We start from the raw sequence: 8903 nt of genomic DNA, 5'->3' as shown, positions 1-8903 counted from the left end.
GGTAGAAAACCAAGTTTACACTACTTACGCCCCTGGGGTTCAGCTGGATATGTTCACAACCCCTCATATAGATTCGAAAAACTAGACCCTAAAGCGAGCAAGCATGTGTTCATCAGATACCCTGAAAATTTGAAAGGCTATGTGATATTTGGTGAACACCGAGATGGTGGTATGACCGAGATTGAGTCTCGTGATGTGGAATTCCTACAAGGGGATTTTCCAAGCATTGGTGAAATGCGAAGAGACGTTGGATTGTATGAGTTACAGGACGACGCCACCCCATCTGCGATTGAGGGTGATCGATCACTTCCCGAAGTCGCTGAAGGAAGTGGTAGCGATCCTCCGGCTAGTGGGAGCGCTTCTTTGAGTGAGAGCATACCCTTAGAAGTCGGCAGTTCAGACCCTCCATTGCGTAGAAGTGAACGTAGACATATCCCCGCCGATATTTTGAGATCGAAGGGGATATTTTCATGTGCACTCCGCTCGATGATGATGAGCCTGCTTCCTATAAAAAAGCACTACAGACATTAGCTTACAGTGAGTGGATGACTGCTATGAAAGATGAGATGGACCCCATGAGTAAGAACCATGTATGGGAATTACTTGACCTTCCGTCTGGGCGCAAGTCTATTTGAAATAAATGGGTTTTAAAAATTAAGCGCAAAACGGATGGATCAACCGATAAGTATAAGGCTCGGCTCGTGGCCAAGAGCTATACTCAGAGGCAAGGGGTAGATCACAACGAGACGTTTGCTCCCGTTGTGCGATTTGCCTCTATTCGTTTGATTCTAGCCTTAGTGGCACACCTAAATTTGGAATTGTTCCAAATAGATGTCAAGACAGCTTTTCTCAATGAAAAATTAGCAGAGGAGATCTATATGGATCAACTTGAGGGTTTTATACTAAAAGGTCAAGAAGACAAAGTTTGTCATCTTAAAAGATCCATTTATGGTCTCAAGCAGTCGTCGAGACAATGGTATTTCAGGTTTCATGAAGCCATCACCTCTATCGGTATGTTCATGATAGAGTAGGACCACTGTGTATATGTCAAGAAGACAGAGAATAGAATTTTGTTTCTCTCTCTATACGTCGACGATATACTATTGGCTGGAAATGACATGGAGTTAATCAACACCATTAAGGAATGGTTGTCTTTCAATTTTGAAATGAAAGACATGGGTGAGGCGAGCTATNATATATATATATATATATATATATATATATATATATATATATATATATATATATATATATATATATAGTGCGTCTCCCGTGCTTTCGAAAGTACAGAGGCCTTCGTGCTTGTAAGTTGTTTTCGATGATAGGACATCCGATTCGACGATCGGCTCCGTTAGGCACAATCTATGCTATTGGAACTATTTAGAAACCAAATTTTATAATTTTTCGACTTTATTTACCAAGCGATCAGAGGGTCTCAAAAATAACTATTTTAACGGCCGATGTGGCACGTTTTTAAGTTCAACGGTGTAGAAGTATCCAAATTACATTAAACTTAATAGAAAATTTTACTTAACATCAAGAGTAAGAACAATACTTTCGATTTGAAATTTGAGCCCTTTATTATTATTTTTTATGAGATTTTTATTTTCAATCGTTCATTTTGAGGCTACTCGTTCACTAGGCAAACAAAATTAAAAAATTATGAAATTTGGTTTCTAGATAGTTCTAATAGCGTAGATCATGTCTAATGAAACCGATCGCCGAATTGGACATCCCATCATTGAAAATAACTTACAAGCACAGAGGCCTCTGTACTTTCGAAAGCATAGGAGCGTGTAGATTATATATATATATATATATATATATATATATATATATATATATAATATATATGTATATATATAGTATTAAAAAATATTATGAAACTTAATTTATATCTTACTTATATATAGGATCAATGAATAATTCTGAGAGTTTAGTTAATTGGGGCAATAATACGATTGGCCGATAAAACAAACCCAATAGGACAAATAAAGAGCAAAATTTTACTAAATTTATACATATTTCTTTCTTCTTCTTTCACTTGAGGCTCATATTTTTCATATATTTCTCTATTTCTCTTTTTTCTGTATTTCACCCTATGGTGGCCAAGCGGTGAAATCCCCTAACGTTACCAAGTAGTAGTATATGTCTGCCGTTGCTATTTGCTTTAATATGTATGCTTGAGAAAAAATACAGAAATTTTTAAAGTAAAAAATTATATTCATATAAATTTTAATTTTAGTTATATATGATTGGATATTTAATCCAATATTTTATCTAATAATAATTTATTTTATTTTGACTGTAATAATGAAGTGAATAATTGGAGAATTGAGAGCGTAAGAAAAGACATTGTGAGCCTGAAAAAAGATTAGATATTCAACTCATAATTTTTTTTTCTTCATATTATAATACTATATTTTATATAATTATTTTATACTTTGAACTATTAGACATATTTTTGTATCAAATTATAGATAATGTTCTATACAAATTAAATTATTGATCGTATGATGTTGAGAATTTCAAGCAGCTCGTTTAGGGCTCGAGCTCGCTCGATTAGAAATTAGGCTCGCTCGAGTTCGGCTCGAAATAATTTCAATCCAAGCTTGAGCTTAAATTTAGGCTCGAAATTAATTTCAAGCCGAATTTGAGCCGAGGTAAGCTCGCTCGAGCTCGGCTCGTTTCCACCCCTAGGTAGCGATCCTCCGGCTAGTGGGAGCGCTTCTTTGAGTGAGAGCATACCCTTAGAAGTCGGCAGTTCAGACCCTCCATTGCGTAGAAGTGAATGTAGACATATTCCCCGCCGACATTTTGAGATCGAAGGGGATATTTTCATGTGCACTCCGCTCGATGATGATGAGCCTGCTTCCTATAAAGAAGCACTACAGACATTAGCTTGCAGTGAGTGGATGATTGGTATGAAAGATGAGATGGACTCCATGAGTAAGAACCATGTATGGGAATTAGTTGACCTTCCGTCTGGGCGCAAGTCTATTGAAAATAAATGGGTTTTAAAAATTAAGCGCAAAGTGGATGGATCAACCGATAAGTACATGGCTCGGCTCGTGGCCAAGAGCTATACTCAGAGGCAAGGGGTAGATCACAACGAGACGTTTGCTCCCGTTGTGCGATTTGCCTCTATTCGTTTGATTCTAGTCTTAGTGGCACACCTAGATTTGGAATTGTTCCAAATAGGTGTCAAGATAGCTTTTCTCAATGGAGAATTAGCAGAGGAGATCTATATGGATCAACCTGAGGGTTTTATACTAAAAGGTGAAGAAGACAAAGTTTGTCATCTTAAAAGATCCATTTATGGTCTCAAGCAGTCATCGAGACAATGGTATTTCAGGTTTCATGAAGCCATCACCTCTATCGGTATGTTCATGATAGAGTAGGACCACTATGTATATGTCAAGAAGACAGAGAATGAAATTTTGTTTCTCTCTCTATACGTCAACGATATACTATTGGCTGGAAATGACATGGAGTTAATCAACACCACTAAGGAATGGTTGTCTTTCAATTTTGAAATGAAAGACATGGGTGAGGCGAGCTATGTGCTTACAGTGAAGGTCATCCGTGATCGTTCTAGAAAGCTTCTTAGTTTGTCTCAAGAAGCTTATATTAAAAAGGTTCTGGAGCGTTTTAGGATGCATCATTGTAAACCCGTTGACACTCCAGTGGAAAAGAATCACACTCTGAGTCTAGATCAGTGCCTTAAAACGGATAAAGAAAATGAGCAAATGAGTAGAGTTCCTTATGCGAGTGCAATTGGCAGCTTGATGTACGCTATGATGTGTACTCGACCTGACATTTGCTTTGCTGTTAGCTTGGTAAGTCGTTACCAGAGCAACCCAGGACCTATTCAGTGGCAAGCAGTCAAGAGAATCCTTCGATATGTAAAAAGAACCGGTGATCTCGTTCTCTATTTTCAAGGTGGGGACTTGAGATTGAAAGGATATAGTGATGCTGATTGGGGCGGTGATAGAGATAAGTGCAGGTCCACCTCAGGCTATGTGCTTGGAGGTGAGGCAATTTCCTAGTACAGTAAGAAGTAAGGATGCGTTGCCTTGTCTACTATGGAAGCAGAAAATGTTGCTTGATTAGCAGCCGTTTAGGAGGCTGTTTTTTCGCTGAGGAGATTTCTCCAGCACCTCGACTTTGTGAATCGAGCTGATAAGCTTGTTGAGATGTTCTCTGACAGCATAGCTGCCATGTAGTATGTGAAAGATCCAAAGTATCATGGCAGGACCAAGCATATTGATATCCGGTTTCACTACATTCGAGAGATGATTAAGCTAGGCGAGGTCATTCTTAGACATATCTCCACCAGTAGGATAGTGGCTGATCCGTTGACCAAGCCGATAGCTAGGGATATGTCCCTGACCGACGTTGAGAGTTTGGGTCTTCGTAGGTTTTGATATGGACATTATTTTGTATCTTACGCTTTATTAATAAAAATATGTTTTTCTTCTTAATGAGATTGCGTAATTGATAATAGTAGGCACATATTCGACAACTCACCAGGCTCAGATCAGCCCACTCACACGGGTGATCGCCCTGGCACCTAAGTGGTGAGCAGGATGAGACTAAATAATCATATTAAACTTGAGTAGTTGTAATATGATTACTTTGTTCATATATGTTATGAATGAAGTGTTGATATAATTTAAAGTCGCCTTAATTAGTTTAAGATGAGACTCTAAAGAGTTGGATATGAAAGTTTTTGTAAAATTTCATGTCGAGCCTGTATAGTAGCCGAACCTAAGTACTCAGGTTAGAGAGATGACTTGAGTTGTGGTTGTTAGATACCTTAGTGGTACCTAGACCAATGTTCGTATGGCGTTTTAGAGCGTGACATGACCCATTGAGTGGGAGCTCCGCCATAACATATATATCATACTGTATGTGATTGTCGACCAATTAGTAGAGTGACATAAGTTCTTCCCTAGCTCCATGTCACTGTGTGAGTACTAACCTTTTTTTTGTACCATCGACTTAGAACTACGTTATGAAGTGGAGGTCCAAAGTAACTAACTTAGCGTGTATCTCAGGGTCATGAGAAAATACGATTTCGCGGAGCATTTCTAGTAAAGTGCTTGGACCAATATAGACTAACGTGAGGGGCTGAGGAAGATGTTTTGATAACACACCACTTAAGTCTTGTGACTCATTGCCCGGGCGGTTATCTCGGTTGTGTTACTTGAGATAATTATGAGTACGAAAAATAACGGTGGGATCGATCCCTATTATTATAGGAGAGGGACTTTGTGATGCTTGATCCGGTGTGTGTTGGAACGTCTAGGGTATAGACGAATTAAGTCAGTGAAGTGCTATGTTAGTTAGGTGGTGACTTAATATAGCACTCCTGCATGTGTTTCTTTTGTCAGGTCGCACACTCTATTACCCGTATGAAGAGATGAATAAGTGAGAGAGAATTGGCCAATATGGCCAAGTGGGAGATTGTTGCCATATGGTGTGTCCACATTGGCGGATTATGATTTAACCCGATCTATATTAGGCGTGGATCATGATTTATCCTAATGAGTTTAGGATAAGAATAAATCTTATGTTTCTTATCAGTTAAGAAACAAATGTACTTGTGGATATCTATTATATGTTAATAGATATCCCGATCCTTATCCTAATCCTTGTAGGATTCAGGATATTTAGGGGTTTCGTTATTCTATAAATACGCCACTTTTCTCTCCAAAAGAGAGATGAACGAATATGATTGAATACGAAAAATCTTCCTTCTTCTCTCTTCTTCCTCCCTGGGATTTCCACCTACGTTTCCGAGGTTTTGGAGTGTGGACATAGAAGAGGACTCTGGTAGCCCTCTTCAATGCATCCAACACATTCGACGCATCCGATCCGTAACGTGAGGCATAGGCGTAGGAGAAGGCGTGAAACGTGGGAGATCCAGAAGCATCAAGATAAGGACGATTCAAGAAGGCTTGTAAAATAAGTAATCTAATCCGATTTGGGTTCCCGAATACGTTGGCTATTCGGTTCGTAAGTTTCAACTGCCCTATTATTTCCAACACAAATTAATTAAAGAATGGATATCCTTTTGGTCATTTGTGTTAGAATTCATTGGAGGATCGTCACGTTCTCATTAATTGATTCCTCTTTATACTTGCCATCTTTTTTAAATTGGAAAAATGTATGTACATCCTTAATATTTTGAGTAATTTCAAAAAAAATATGCTTAACTTTTAAATTGTTCATATAAATTCTTTTGCGCTAAGTTACATTTTACAATAATATCCAAGGCAAAAATGTTACAGTTAACGGAACCTATGAAAATTCCATTAAAAGTTTTGACTTTTTCCCCTCTTAAACTCTTTTTTAGTGCTCCGCATATATAAAATTCCTTATTATAGTTTGTCCTTGTAATAAAGATATCCATTCAACGGCCCCCGTTTTACACACAAATATAAAAGAATAAATGTCACGCCCCGGATGTCTCGTTCCCCGGGCACGCCGACAAACCCGCCGTATACAAAGGAGTTTTCTCTGTACACGAAGCGACAGCTGTACCTGTAAACATACAATACTACAAACAGTAGTATAGAGCTGCTAGAGAAAACAAAAGCTAAACAAATTGAGTTTCATATACATAGCTCAAATCCAAAATACAGAGTTACTCGCACTGGCGAGTTAGGTAAACTATGTACATAAACTCGAAACAAAACATCTACCTGCAGTAGGGGTGCCTCTAGCTCTGCTCGTCGGGTAGGGCTCTAACTCGCGACGCCCTTGCCTCGATCCTGATCCGCGGAAGGCGCAGCAGCCGAAACCTGTGGCTCTGCAAAACAGGGGTAACAACTGGGCGTGAGAACTACTGTAAAAACAAGTAGTCCTCAGTGGGTACCGCCCAAAACACCATCGGTCCACCCACTAAGTCTGAACTACTGTAAAAACAAGTAGTCCTCAGTGGGTACCGCCCAAAACACCATCGGTCCACCCACTAAGTCTGAACTACTGTAAAAACAAGTAGTCCTCAGTGGGTACCGCCCAAAACACCATCGGTCCACCCACTAAGTCTGAACTACTGTAAAAACAAGTAGTCCTCAGTGGGAACAGCCCAAAACAATATCGGTCCACCCACTAAGTCTACAGAAGGGAGCAAGAATAGTTAGAAAAATAGGAAATAAACTCTACGGCTATCAATCACTACACTATCATGCTCTACACTAACCAACTGTAGGAAATGACAAATCTGACACAATCCAATCGGGACTGTAAACATACCCGTCCCTGGGACTGTGAATACACCCGTCCCTGCCCAGTTGCGACTATCCAGCTACCTCCACACTAACTGGTCCGTGGAGAGCAAGTCCAACCGGCATGAGCGACACCAACGCGAAAGCACAAAGCCCGTCTCCGGAGTGGCACTCGTGGGCGCTACCCAACCGAGTATGCAGCGTATCTCTGTCGAGCTCAATCAGGCTCTTGAAAGCCAAAGTCCAATGACCGACTCAAACTGGTCTAACAACCAACAGGTAACGTGCCCTCGGCACAATCCAACGCCAAAAAGACGATACGGGTCCACCGTCAACCCCGACGGCACCCAACAGTCTGGAAACAGCACAAACGACCCTGTAAAAATTCACTCGGCGTACCAGCACGAGCGTAAATGTATTCTAAACTACCTGAAGTACTCGTCTCGAGAATACAGCGACAGTACAATTTTATAACGGCTCCTAGAGCTAAATCAGGCAGTTTAAACATGTGACAGGTCCAAATCGCAGGTTTTCTCCTAATTCACATTTCAAGTCCAACATGTATAAACTACTCAATTTAATATCACATACTCGAAATTCAGATTTGCTATCTATAAGAAAATCCATGAATTCGAGCTAAAGTAAACTATATAAAATCTGAAATTACACATGTTGACTATTGCGCACTTAGGAGTATAAGCCGATGATTAACCCACCTTAGTCGCTAATCCCCAGCAGCGAGGATGTCCCGAAGCAAAGGAACACCCTGCTGGATCAATCCGCAAACCTCCAAAGGCCAGAAATCACGCTCCTGCCAAACTCTACACGTAAAATCCGAAAATGAGCACCGATTCTGCCTCAAAAATAGCAGCAGAGAAGAGAATAATTCCGACCAGGAAAACCTCCACCAAAACCAGCAAGTAAGGGCTTCGTGGATTCCTCTCGAAGTCCCGAATCCAACGAACCAAGTCTTGTCGAAATCCGCTGCTCCTACGTCGAGAGGGAGCCGAAACGCCGACGGTCGACGCTGGAAATCAGTGAAAAAAGCACCTCGAGCTCGGATTCAATGAAGCTTGAAGTAGAGAAGAAATCCATGGAGGAATGAGAGATACCCACCTCAACCAGCGACTCCAATTCCAGCACGGCGTCGAGAACGACGAAAACACTCTCTCGCCCGGCCTCCTCGCGAAACTACGGCGACGCACGTATGCTCGGACGGCTCCGCGGCGCGATGTCGACGACGAAATGCTCCACACGAACTCCTCCTTGCTCACAATCGGCTAGAGAGAGAGAAGAGAAGAAAATGCAAAGTTAATTAGAGTGCCACCCAGCTAAAAGATAAGTATGCATGGAGAGGAAAAAGGGTTGCACGTGGCATCATAGCCACAATCCACACCAACTAAGTTCACTAATAATAGATATAAAATAAAGGATACTACAATAAAACTATATAAAAATAAAATTTTTAAAATATTATTTTAATATAAAATTATTATATTACTCTTAAATAAATCATTTATTATCTATACAGCAATAGGGATCGATGTTCGTGAGTTAGCTCGTATTTTATTTGAAATGAGCTCGAGATCGATCACTTGTTTAATAAACGAGCCGAACACAAGTTTAATTTTCATCTCAAAATTTTAAAGAGCCAAACATGACTCGATA

General features: G+C 40.1%; 1 long non-coding RNA gene across 1 annotated transcript; it reads right to left on the bottom strand.

Annotated features, from left to right (window-relative positions):
* On the bottom strand, positions 6772–8387 carry LOC109708152. Its single transcript, XR_002215662.1, has 3 exons — positions 8129–8387; positions 7952–8056; positions 6772–6817 (listed from the first exon to the last, which is right to left on the bottom strand). It is a non-coding gene; the product is annotated as an uncharacterized LOC109708152 (long non-coding RNA).

The sequence above is a fragment of the Ananas comosus genome, linkage group 3 (assembly GCF_001540865.1).
Source record: "Ananas comosus cultivar F153 linkage group 3, ASM154086v1, whole genome shotgun sequence".
Classification (NCBI taxonomy): Eukaryota; Viridiplantae; Streptophyta; class Magnoliopsida; order Poales; family Bromeliaceae; genus Ananas; species Ananas comosus.
The sequence above is the reverse complement of the archived record's forward strand: the minus strand, read 5'-3'. Positions and strand labels throughout refer to the sequence as shown.